We start from the raw sequence: 13,206 nt of genomic DNA on the forward strand, positions 1-13,206 counted from the left end.
TCGTGATCATGGGGAGCAGTTCTCTTTGACACTCAAAATACAAGAAATTGACCTATCATCTTCAGTGACCACCCAGCTCTGAGTTCAACAGTGAGGCCAGTGACCTCCTGTAGCTTCCACCTCTCTGAGGATACAGGACACTGGGAGCAGTTCAAGGTAGTGTGTGGTCAGCAGGAATGCAGACTCCTTTCTTGAGCCTTCACTATTCTATATGAGTCACTCTGTCAGCTATGTGACTATTCTCATCCCCTACATAAGGAAATAGTGGCAGAGACAGCAAGTGATTTGCCCAAAATCGCATAGCTAATAATGGTGGCAGGAATTTAAACTTCTGTATGTCTCCGAGCCTAGTTTACCAGAGACTTGTATCTGATCATCAAGATTTCCCAAGGTTTCCTCTGGTTTCAAAGCAAGAAAGCAGCTTACGTATTTTATTTTGCCTGGATGATCCTGCAGAAATGTCCTTGCAGAAATAGTATTCAGCCTTTCTCACATCATTGTCATTACAGCTGTATGTGAAAAGCATATTGTTTTCATTTTTTTTACAAATGAGGAAACAGGTTCAGAAAATGAAAACTTACCCAAGGTCACACTGGGTGTTGGAATCTGCATCAAGTTTTTCTGTCCCCACACCTACTGGTGACGCCGATGACATTGAAGTACTGGATAATGTGTTACAGGGCAGTGTTGTTCCTTTTTTTTTAACAAGTTCAAAAGAGAAAACTCCAGGTCCCCCACCTTCATGGAGCTGACAATCAAGCTCAATAAATAACGAAGCAACCTGAAACCAGAGAGTTCCATTACATAACTTACTCTCTGGTGATGGCTGTAAGCAGGAAAGAGAAGGGTGGTTTTGGATAAGAAGGAGGGCTTGCAATGGAAATGTTAAGGTGGGGCAAGCAGAGAGGGCTTGGGGGGTGGAGGTGTGAGTGCACAGGAGTAAAGGCAGACAGAAAGGATATTAGCATGTCCTGGGAAGGAGCCCAGTGTGAGAGCAGCGATGGACAGAGCTGGATATGTAAGAGCTGCAGTGGCTTGGGACCGGGAGCTGGTAACTGCACACAAATCAATTGTGAATTTGATCGGGACTCTGGGGAACATCCTTTTAGCTCCGCATCCCCTGACTCTGCCTATGGTGTAAAAAAAAAAAAAAAATGTAGGCTGATAGTCTCACTTTTAAAAAATCAACAACATTAAGTGCTTCTAAGATGATAATAGTGCTTCCTGCTTAAGAAAAATAGCCTGTAAATTAATACAGCCTGGGAGTAATAAGAAGGGTTTATTATTGCCAGCAGGTTTGAAGGCTCCCTATAACAGGAGGGCAACACTCTTTAAATGCCCCTAGAAAGCTCCTGTTTCACGGGGTGCATTTGTGTGTGGAGTGTGCTACATTGTGTTTGAGAATTTCAGGCTGGAGAAGGCACCAACAGAGACAGTGCTACAAAACCAGGAAGCAAGCAATCCAGTCCTCATACCAGCCCAAACTGCTCCTCCTCCTCTGTGGTCACCCAGGCCAGGAGGGGCCTGTGTGAGGGAGAGAGCTAACCAGAGTGAAATTCCTTTTATCTGGCCGTGTTAGTTTCACCTGTCAGCATCTCTGACAGGGAGGGATCCAGACAAGCGAGACTGGTTTGGATAATTGGTTTTTAGCAGTTGTGCTTACCTCAAACTGACTATAGATGTCAGAGAAGAAATGTATAGACTGTCCTCCAGTGCAGAGTCAAGCAGGTGCTTTGACGAGGTGACTGCAGGCTTTTGTGAGTCCGGTATGTCACCATTCCCTCATGGGGCTCCTAAAAAGGACAGCAGGGGAAAATCCTATAGTTTGCAACCATTGTTGCTCATGTGATTTTCTGTGTGTGAGCTCACTTAATCCTCACAACCATCCCATGAAGTCCTGAGACTAGGTGTGCTTTGCAGAAAAGGAGAATCACAGAGTGACTTAGTTGTTTTGCCCAGGACATACAGCCATTGAGATGACACCCCAGGCATCCTGACTCTGTAGTCTGCTTCATAGTGAAATCCTGAGGTTCCTTGGGAAATCTCTCTAGGTAAGAACCCCCTCTCCACTTCCCTACCCCTCCCCCCTAATCCCCTCCCAATGCCCCCACCCTCCCATATCTCTAGCACTGTGCTTTGATACCTGCATCTCCTTACCCCACTTCAGGTAGGATTCCAATTAAACGTCCAGGTCATCCTCATCGTTAGCCGGTAGGAAGCGCTACATGCTACGTCAACATGTATAGCTCTGCACTGGAGGTGAAATTTTACAGTCTAGGTAATCTCCATGGAGCTGGATGAGGCAGCAGCTTCTTGGGGCTGGTTTCACAGAATGCTGACCACTTAAAGCACTGTGCTGCTCTGAGTGGACTTAGAATTGTTTTAAAGAATCAATAGTTAAGTATCTAGGGCCCTTGCTGGTGGTACAAGGGATTAAAGCGCAGCACTATGACGCTAACCACAGCCACCGCAATACGAGTTCTAGCCCCGAAATAAGGTGAGCCAAATAACGGAAGACCTTTCCTGACCTGCTGATTGCTCCCCTCGGCAGTGTACCTCAGTCACTGCACCTGTTCTGTTCCCCACTATGTTTCTGGTGAATCCTCTCACCCGCCCCACACCTCTGGCCTGTATCCCAGTTCTTGTAGCATAAATAAATAAATCTTTAAAAAAAAAAATCAACAGATACATATCTGTTTTAGAGAAGCTCTGCTACCTGTCCACAGGGGTAATGTGTAAGGGTATTCATCACAGCTTCACTGTAATAAATATTGTTTATCCATGAGAAGAGGAATGATGAGATAACTCTTTATAGAACCACGTTCGAAAGCACTACATGGAACCATATGGACTGATCTGGGAAAGGCTCCATGCCATGTTGTTATGTGAAACAAGCCAATCACATTCATCAGCATTTTAAATAAGACGTGGAAAACAAACACAAGTCTTTAGCGGGTAAATCCAAGCCAGGACCACCTAGTTATTAGGTGTAGCTCTGAAAACAACTTCCCAAAGTGCTTATGATTCTTCACTCACCCTTGTTTTTATTTTCAAAGTTGAGCGCCCCATCATCAGTATTGGTTCAGTTACCAAACAGTACAAGGTATGACCAAGGCACGAGGCCTCATGAGTCCTCCTCTTCAAACTGAGCAAAGATTCTGGTTTTCAAAAAGTTTAAAGCAAAGGGCCACCCGTGGGGGCCAATACAGAGAGGAGAAGGTGATCTAGTCTCCTCTCTCCCTGCCTTTCCCCAGGAAAGAGCCACTACGGAACATAATGAGCACTGGGCTAGCTTGTGTCGAGGGAATAAGCCACACTGTAGTAAAGAGATTGCTACCGAAACTTAAACCAATAATAAAAAAAATTCAAAATGGGAGAGCCAAACCCTGAGAAAAGGCAACTCCAGGACTCTCACGCTGGGACCCGTGTGCCTGTGACCGCTGGCCTCTGTGTGTTCTGAGGAAGGGGTGCTGGCTCAGCCTGGCCCTGAATGGTGGGTCAAGGATGCAAAAGCCTGCAGGCTGCCGCCTCCTTTGCTGGAAACAGGCTGCGTGTCGTGGCACAGGAGAATTAGAAATTCTACCCAGCGACTCCTGGAGATTGATTTTCCGTCTGGGGATCTGACCTCTTGCTTCACCAGTAGAGGGGATCAGACTGTTCTGGGAGGAGTTGGTGAGCTGGCCCTCTGAAAGGCCTTCCCTTTCTTTTTTCTCTCTTTTCTAACTGTATGCTTCAAAAGGAATCCTGATTCCTTTGGGGGGCTTAACACCACCATTTGGAATCCTTCTAGGCATGTCAGGCTTTGAGGAGGTATCTGTAGCACCCCCCACGTCGGTCCTTTGTGCTAGAAGATTACTGAAGATTTCATTCCATTTATGTCATTGGATTTATTTGAAAAAAAAAAAAAGCCCTTTGAGTCAGGGATGAATGCCACATTTCCTTTATTTTCGTCAATTTTCACAGATCCCTAATGTGAATGGATCAGGGATAAGAATCTTGCTTGAGTTATTTCCCTATGTCAGTGCCTAACACAGAGGCTGACAGAGAAGCTACTTAGTAAATGTTTGTTCGTTCACTCAATAACTATCCCCAAGTACAATGACGAGCAAGATAAGCATCATCCCATGTTTGTAATTGAGTAGAAAAGCTAATATATATCTATGTAATTTATATCTTAAGGGTTGTAAAGAAAAAAATTTCAATGGTAGAATAAATTATAATGATTGATGAGATAAAAGTAAAATGACCTCAGTGCCAGCTCTAAATCTTTCTCATCTCATCTCTTTATAAATAGTAATTATTGCTATTATTTTAATTATCACAACTGCTGCCATTCTTGCGTCTCTATTACATCTCAAACTCTGTGCTAGCATCTTTATAGGTATTACAAAATACCCTTGCCAGTTAGTCCTCCTTATCTTTTATTCTAGATGAGAAAAGTAAGACCTGAGAAAGATAATTAACTTGTTCATGACCAGAGAGCTATTGTCCAATATAAAATTTGAATCAAACTTGATCTGACAGCACCTCTGCTGAGAAAAGGCAACGTTTTCCAAGATTATCATCAGGGGGCGTAACAGGGGCCCCCATTTGAAAAACACTGCATTATACTAAGTGGCAGAAGTTCAGCTAAGTAAGGGGGAAAACGAGAGGAAAGTGAGGAGAAAGATAGTATTCTTCAATGGCCATCTTATCAGCCTAGCAATAATAAACCATCACCATGGCAACAGAAACTCTAATCAATGACAGATGTTGAGTCACTTTAAAAACCACACCAAATGAATGCCGAGCGGGTGCTGTAAACCTCTCTCTCCTGCCACAGCTGGGCTGATCGTGCGATGGTCTTGTTGGCGAGATCTATCTTTCAAGGGTGGAGCAAACTCTAAACTTGGCTTTAGAGTACTTGCTTCAAAGTCAGATCTACCATTTCTGAGTTCTTTTGCTTTGAGCCATTAGTTCTTCAAAAGTGGGAGGAAGTTGTCAATTTTATCTATATTATGATTGCTAGTAGCAGTAGATTTCTGAAATTTTGTCTCAAGATTATAAAATGAATAACTGGTGTCATCTAAAGCATGATCAGGAGGTTTAAATAGGATGAAAGGTGCAGAAGTGCTTAGCAAAGTACTAAGTAATTTACAAATCTATTATTAATGCCAGGAGGCAGTCTGATGTGGTGGAAAGAGCTTCCCTGGGAATCAGACATGATCGTTTACAGACGGTATCACCTGAATAAGTCATTTAAATGTCCAGCCTCAGTTTCTTAAACAACAAATACCTTTTTTTTTTTTTTTTTAGATTTATTTATTTATACATTCAGAACTGGGGCACAGGCCAGAGGTGCAGGGGCAGTGATAGGCTTCACCAGAGACAGAGTGGGGAGCAGAACAGGCAGATCGACGAAGTACACTGTTGAGGGGAGCAGCAAGCCGGTCAGGAGAGGTCTGCCATGCCAGGTAGTCACCTCCCAGGGCCGAGATCGAATTCATGCTGAAGTGGCTTTAACCCGCCACACCACCAGGGACGGCCCAATCAACAAATATCTTAGTGTAATTCTGCAAAACAGTCTCTCTCTTATAAAACACAGGTTTTACTTCACCTCTCTCCCTTCATCCTCCCCCTGAATAATATGAACTAGCAGTTCCTCCATCAGATTGTTGAGAATGAAATGTGTTCATATAGAAAGCAGGCTTGGAGCAACTCCTGGCACAGATGGTGTGTCTTGAATTTTAACTATGGTGATCATGGTGGTGATGATGATGGAGGAGGAGGGAGATCAGCTGGGCTTCTATGCACGTCTCTCCTGATTCTGACTATGTAGTTTAAGTATGGGGAAGGAGACCCAGGTCAAAGAATTGATATAAACTATGAGAAAAATTTTCTCAGTGACCAAGTTCTCTATAGCTCAAGATTCTGCAAAGAGTGTCCTTTCGTGTATTAAAAGATATTCTTGATGAGAATAAACAAACAGATACTTCTGGATTGAACTTATTTGGAAAAGGCTATGTTTGAGTTGGTGCTTTTAGAGAGGGATTTTAGTATGTAAACATGCATAGTGAATTTCCTGGGCTGGGGAGGTAAATGGAATAGTCTTTCCCAAGTTGATCACAGGGTTAGGTTTTTCTTTTTTTTTTTTTTTTTTTTTTTTTAAGATTTATTTATTTATACATTCAGAACTGGGGCACAGGCCAGAGGTGCAGGGGCAGTGATAGGCTTCACCAGAGACAGAGTGGGAAGCAGATCGACGAAGTACACTGCTGAGGGGAGCAGCGGGCGGGTCAGAAGAGGTCTGCGGCGCCATGTGGATCTCCTCCGGGCCAAGCGGGGATCAAACTCAGGCAGAAGTGGCTTAAGCTTCTTTGTGCTGTGCTTTAACCCGCTGCGCCACCAGGGAGGGCCTGGGTTAGTTTTTTTATGAAATAAGTTACTTTGCTCAAGTTCCTAGAACCAAACATTGGAATGCTTCTGTAACCCTGGTCAAGACCATCCAGTATACAAACAATACCACAATACAGGCTTGAAATCTCTCCTCCTATCCTTTCATGTGTCCCTTGAACAAATTAAAAGTGCACCCAGGCTGTATTTGGTGGTGTCTGTGATAGATGAGGAAGCAATGACAAATTAGGTTGATGTATATCCCCCTTCTGGGAGCTCTTACAGCTCTAGAGGGGAAGAGAAAAATTGCCTGTCAATTTCAGTACACCCTAACATGAAAAAGTAGAGTTCACCCAGGGGCAGTTTTCAAGGAAGTTTTCCTGAGAAAGGAATGTCGAAGCACAGATCCAGAGTGAGCTGTGCAACTCATTGAGCTTCCAGTGCCTTTCCCACAGCAGTGCTGTGTCCTCCTAACAAGCTTCTAGCTGGGTGCACTGAGAGCAGTGAAAATTAGGGGATGACTCCCACTTAATGTGCTCCTAACACAGGTCAGGCATGGCACTAAACCCTTCATTCTCTTAGTGTATTTAATACCACCATATTGTCGGTTTACAGTTGAAACATTGATACTCCCGTGGCAAAGCTGCACACCTAGTAATACAAAACTGAGATTTGAACTCAGATCTGTGAGGTACCGAAGCTGTTTTTGTTCTGTTGTGGGCCAGTGGTGCTGATCCTGAAATGACCTCTTGTCTTGAGCGGTGTCCTTCCCAAATCTTTGGAGTAGAAGGTTCTTTTTATTTATCACCTTTGTGAGCATATTATTGGAAGTTTTAATGTCCACGAAATTTTAAAAAGTTGAAAGTATCGTATATGTGAGTGTGTAGAATATATCTGTTTTAAAGGTTAGAGGAATAAGAACCAGAACCTTGCTCTGGGGGGTGTTGGTTCAGTAGGAGATGAGTCACTACATTATAGGCTCATGTCCAGCAGCCATAAATGGAGGTGACGTAGGATGATACAGGGTTTCTCCAAGTACACACGTAGACCTGTGGTGTTCAGGAGTGTAACTGGCACATGGGTGCTCTTTGTTTGTAATTATGTATTTAGTTTAATGTGATTTAGAAAAAAAAATAGGACCAGCACCAAACCTGGGTTACTTGGATATTTTTGGTTAGAAGAAGGCAGTTTATAAAAGAGTACTTGAAATTTAGAAGAAATATTACCTAATAAATGCTACAGATAGTACTTTTTAAAATTTTATTTTTATTTGTTTATACATAGGAGAACTGCAGTGCAGGGGTGAGAGTATTCACCAGAGACAGAGCAGGGTGCAAAACAGGCAGAACAACTTTAATACACTGCTGAGGGGAGCAACAGGCGAGACAGGAGAGGTCTGCTGTGCCATGTGGGTCAGCTTCCTGGCCAGGGATCAAACTCAAGCCAAAGCAGTGATAGCTTGATAGCACTGAGACTTACCCCCTCTGCCACAGGGAGGTCCGCTACAAGTAATACCTGAATAGAGAAGCAGTTATGAAGGTGATGTGTGAATGACTGATATCTGGGAAGTAATATAATGACATGTGTAACTGTCCCCTGCATAAAAGCCCCAGGACACACTTCGTTTCTGATTCACCTGCTTAGCAATTGGCAGAACCCAGACTACAACTCATGGCCTCTGCATCCCAGTCCAGTCCTCCTTCGGGGCCACCCTGTGTCCTGCCTGTCTACCTCACCTCAACCTCCCTCCCTCCATTTATCCCTTGGGTAAAATGCAGAGGTCAGATACATCCCAAGTGGCAATGACTCTTCCTTTGAGTGCCCCCTAATAAATCAAGTCTACTTTATAAAACAGAATGTAAGCATTTGGAGAAACAAGCATCCACAAGTGAGAATTGAAAGAACCCCCTAGAGAGGAGCACACCCAGCGTCCCCTTTCACAGATGAGGAAGTTGGGACCCAGAGAGCAGAAGTGCCTTGTTTGGAGCTCTTGGCTGCTCAAACCAGGATGAGAATTCATATAACACATGCAGATGTCAAACTTTATATGTTAAACAAAAATGGATTGTTTCCTCCAGACTTCCTGCTTTCCAGAAAAGTAGCCCGGATTTACCACAATAGGACTTTTACTTCCACAGATCTAAAAATTTGTAAGGTCATGCTTGGGACTGTGCCTAGTAAAGAATATTGCAAAGGTTCATTGGAGAAAACATTTTCTTCCATGTGTTTATTTTTTTGTTGTTTCTTTCAATGGTGGTAACATATCATAACATAAACTTGAGCTTTTTTCAATGGAGATTCCAGTAGTGTTAAGTGCATTCACGTTGTGCAGTCAGTCTCCAGGACTCTTTCATCTTGTAATGTTGAAACTTACCCATTACACAGTAGTTTTCCATTTGCCCTCCCTGGCACCCCACCACTTTTTCGTGCCTCTGAATCTTACTGTATTAACTACCTGTTGCTAGTAGATTCATGCAATGTTTCTCCTTTTGTGACTGGCTTATTTTTCTCAGTATAACATCCTCAAGGTTCAGCTCCTGCTGAAGAACATGTCAGGATTCCCTTCCTTGCTGGTTGGATTCATAATGCAGCACTGTGGCCCCTATTTGCTGCTGTCTTTGCTAGGCAGACTTTGGAGAGCTTAATACTGAGTGACTTCTGTTCACTGGGAGAAATACACCAGCATTTTGCAAGTAGGTGACAAAGGAGATGAAATTACACACAATGGCTAGTGACTTAATGCAAAATCCCCTCAAGTTCCTCCATTGCTACTGCCCCAATCTTCAGTCAGTCACAGCAAAGTAATGGGCCTGGGAGTCTAGGAATTTAAGAGTAGATTTCAAGTGAGCCTTGAGTTCCAGTGTCACCTCTGTGACTTACAACTAAAGATCTTGGTTAATGTGTTTAACTACTCTCAAATTGTATACTCTGTAATGGAAGCATAATATCCATAACAAAAAAGCCCCCTCCCTCTTTAAATAACAAAGTTTTCTGTACTTTTCTGAATTTAACTTAATTTTAAAATTTAAGTGTATATATAATATAATAATACCAGGGCTCTTCTGGATTGTTTAGAAATGAAAGTGTTATATGACACTTTGGCAACTCGATATATTTTTTCCAGGCTAAGGATTTTAGGAGACCTCACAATAGTGAAAAGAAGAGAATGCTTCTACATATCAAATCTATTACTTTACTATGAGAATTAATTAGTAGAACTTTATTATGATTCTTGGCTCTTCACATCACATCACTTTCTCTGTTTGCCTTAACTGTGCTTGGCTTCCAGTTCTCAGCCCTTATCAGTGCTAGCTTTATGTTCGGAAAACTACAGGTCACCTCCCCCCAGTTAGTTTTCTTTGATGCTTTAGGAATAATTAGTCTCTTCCAACATTATCTGTCCACTTACTCATTCCCTCACATCTCAAGATACTCTCCTGGCCTCACAGCCTCTTGGTAAATGGTGCCATTCATTTAGCCTCTTAACTCAAGCAAAGCATGATGCTGTATGTAGAAACTGATTTCAATTCCTCTCTGAAGATGGGGCATCTCTCTTTACTGACTATTTACGAATCGGGTGGGTTTTTTTGTTTGTTTTTTTTTTGTTTGTTTTTTTGCTTCTGATCCTCCCCTCTCCTTTCTTTTGATAAAAGGACAGTTTTCCCCAAAAGGATGAGTCCATTACCTTTTGCCAGAGTTGAGTTCATTATCTACTGTATGTTTCTGTTTAAAAAGGAGGCCTTTTAAAAGGATTGAGCATACAGTGAGTGGAGCACTTAATTTTTAATATGTGTCCATCCTAACCCCAAACCAAGACACTAGAAAAGCCCCAAATAACAATGAAATCAAATTGTACATGTGCTGTTTTATGTGGCACTGACTCCTAAATATATCCCTAGCAGTCAAGCATTATTTAATACATACCCATTAATCAAGCTGCCAAATCTAAATGAAAACCAGGTTTAAATATGTTTAATAAGATGATAGCTTTTGGTCAAATATCAACCTAACGTAACACTCATTCACTGTCTTATATTTTTTACTCAGAGCTGTTTTCTGCTGGCAGGCCAGACTTGATTAGAAAGCAATTTATACCGCAAACTTTTAGCATCAAGTGTGTTTCTACTGAGCCCCTAAATGTAAATGTTTTATAGAGGGAGCACAACCCTGAAATTGTTTTCTGACTGGAAAATGAAACATCTCTTAGTAGAGAAAAACCTTGAATTAAAAAGGAAATTAATAATTGTCTTAGAGATACTAAGTTGTTTGTAGCTTCTGTAATAAATGGTGTCTGCTCTTGGAGCTGTTATTGCTTTTAGTGTTTGTACTAGATGTACTAAGTTGATCATTTTTTTTTCTATTTTTTTTTTTCTTTTGACAGTTCAAGCTTCAGTTAGCTTTGTAATAGCGACATCTAGGGACTTTAGGGAACATTGCAGGTGCTACTAAGCATTCTCAGTAGCCTTTAAAAAAGTAAGAACACCCCCCCACCACCTCCACACACACACACACATCTCCATGCAATGACAAAATGCTCTGGGTATTTGAGTTGAATAAGAGAGAAGAAAACTGGCATCTAGGTGAGAGAGGTTGCTCATTCTGCCTACAAGCCTATAATCTGGAGAAAACCCAAGATTCTAGAACTAAACAGTCATTCTGCAAAGAACTGAACAAAGTCAAGCAATTCTGTTTAGCATATTTTAAAAACTTCTAATAAAAGATAGGTAGATTTAGTCAACATAATAACTTTCAGTTTTTGTCTTCAGCAGTCTGCTTATATCTTCTTCCTTCTAATAGGCATTTTTCTTAGAGGATTATCACAGTGGTGCTTTAATGCTCTTTCATGTGGTTTTTGCTTCTGACATCTCCAGATGTTTTTATCTTTCTTTCCCAATATTTTCAGAATTAGTCCTTACGAAGTTCAATTTCACCTTGTCTTAAACCTTTTCATTCTCATCAGTAATGTTTCATTATCCTTTCTCTTGATTCCTTAGATTTCTTACACAGTGACTCATGTTGACACGGAGGACACCTTTTAGGTCTTTGACAAAAACAACTCTAAGAAGTTTATGGAAAGCACGGTAATATTATTTGGTAATGCCGATGCTGGTAAACAATTCTCATCAAATTGTTTTTGCACTATGTTGCATTCATAATCAGGGATATGTGTTTAACTTTGTACAAAGTAGAAATTCTGCACTTCCTTTTTTAAAAAAAAAGGTAAATGGAATGCATGAAGGTACTTAATAGACAGTGCTTAGCTAGTGCCGTGCTCTTCGTAAGTGATGATGAGGATGATGATGACAACATGTATTCTATACACCAAGCACTGTTGAAATCACATTACATGAAGTAGCTTATTTAATGACAACAAAACCATGACACAAAAACCTATTATCCCCTCTCTACCCGTGTTCTTGGAATGCATGTGGGTCTCCAAAAGGGAAGTTTCCACAAGGTAGCATGCAAGCCTGCCATCATTAGTAAGCAGTAAATATCATTAGATCCTTCTTGGACTTTGAGAGTCAGTTAGGGTCTCTCTTTTTCTCATTCACAGGTTTTCTTTCCGGGACCTTGTGTAGCTCTTTGTCTTTTGATACCTGTGGCTGTGTCTACCGATAAAAGCAAATTTCTGCCCTCACAGAGCTTATAATTTATTTGGGAGAAATTCAATAACAAATGATTCTGAAAATAAATGACCACAACTAATAGCATGCTTTCAGGAAGCAAAAAAAAAAAAAAAAAGATGTCATGAAAGGAAGTAAAGCGAAATAAGGCACCAAAGAACTAGACAGGCTGGAAGAAAAGCCTTGCAATGAAAATGATAAGCAGGCCCCTCCCAAGGAAGGGATGTTTGAGATGAAACTCCAGTAGCAAAGAATGCAGCTAATGCCAAGGCCCTAGGTAGGAATGAACTGAACATGTCTGAAGAGACACCCAAAGACCAGGGAGGTTGGACTGTGTTAAGGAAGGAGAATTCTGTAGTGTGTATCTCTCCCCTTCAGCTCTCTGACACTCTTCTTTCTTTCTGCCTCAGATCCAGGTTTCACTGTGGTCTTAGAACAGCAAGACCCTGAAGTCACCAATAGGGCTTTGGGTGACAGAGAGGAACACAGACAACATAATTAACCTAAGATTACACACTGAGTATCTTACACTTATACTCACATCCCACACAATTCTATCCTTTTGTCAGATTTTTTAAAGGATTTATCTATGTATGCATAAAGAACTAGGGTACAGGCCGGAGGTGCAGGGGCAGTGAGAGGATTCACCAGAGACAAAATGGGGGAAAAAACAGGCAGATTGACAAAGTACACTGCTGAGGGGAGTGAGGGGAGCAGCAGGAGAGACAGGAGAGGTCTGCTGCATCATGTGGGTCATCTCTGGGGCCAAGGATTGAACTCACACTGAAGCAGCCACGGCTTGTTTGCAATGCTGTGCTTTAACCCACTGCGCCATCAGCGAGAGCCCCCTGTTGTCAGTTTAAGACAAGACATACATGACAATAAGTTATTGTCAAAGGAGACGGGACTGTGCAGATTTTTAGGTCTCAGCAACAAAGGGTTCATGGACCCAGAGAGGAACTTAACTGTATGTGGCATAAAAATGTGAGTTGGCATGAACAACTTTGTCCACACATCTATTGCATTTGGAGACCATGAGATGATGGTATAAAGCCAAAGGCATTTTGTTAATTCACCTAGTAGAATTTTGTTAATTCACCTAGTTAATTCACCATGTACCACCTACTACAATCTAGTCCACTACTTATTCCCATTTCATACCCAGGAAATTGCAGCCCAGAGACGTCACATGGCACGACAAGTTAGC

General features: G+C 41.8%; 1 protein-coding gene across 8 annotated transcripts in view; it reads left to right on the forward strand.

The window, feature by feature from the left end:
- Nucleotides 1-13,206, forward strand: part of FGGY (FGGY carbohydrate kinase domain containing) — a 364,051-nt gene that overhangs the window by 296,528 nt on the left and 54,317 nt on the right. The gene's annotated exons all lie outside the window — the stretch shown is intronic.

Source organism: Condylura cristata, unplaced genomic scaffold (assembly GCF_000260355.1).
Source record: "Condylura cristata isolate star-nosed mole 26May11 unplaced genomic scaffold, ConCri1.0 scaffold00008, whole genome shotgun sequence".
In the NCBI taxonomy this organism is placed as follows: domain Eukaryota; kingdom Metazoa; phylum Chordata; class Mammalia; order Eulipotyphla; family Talpidae; genus Condylura; species Condylura cristata.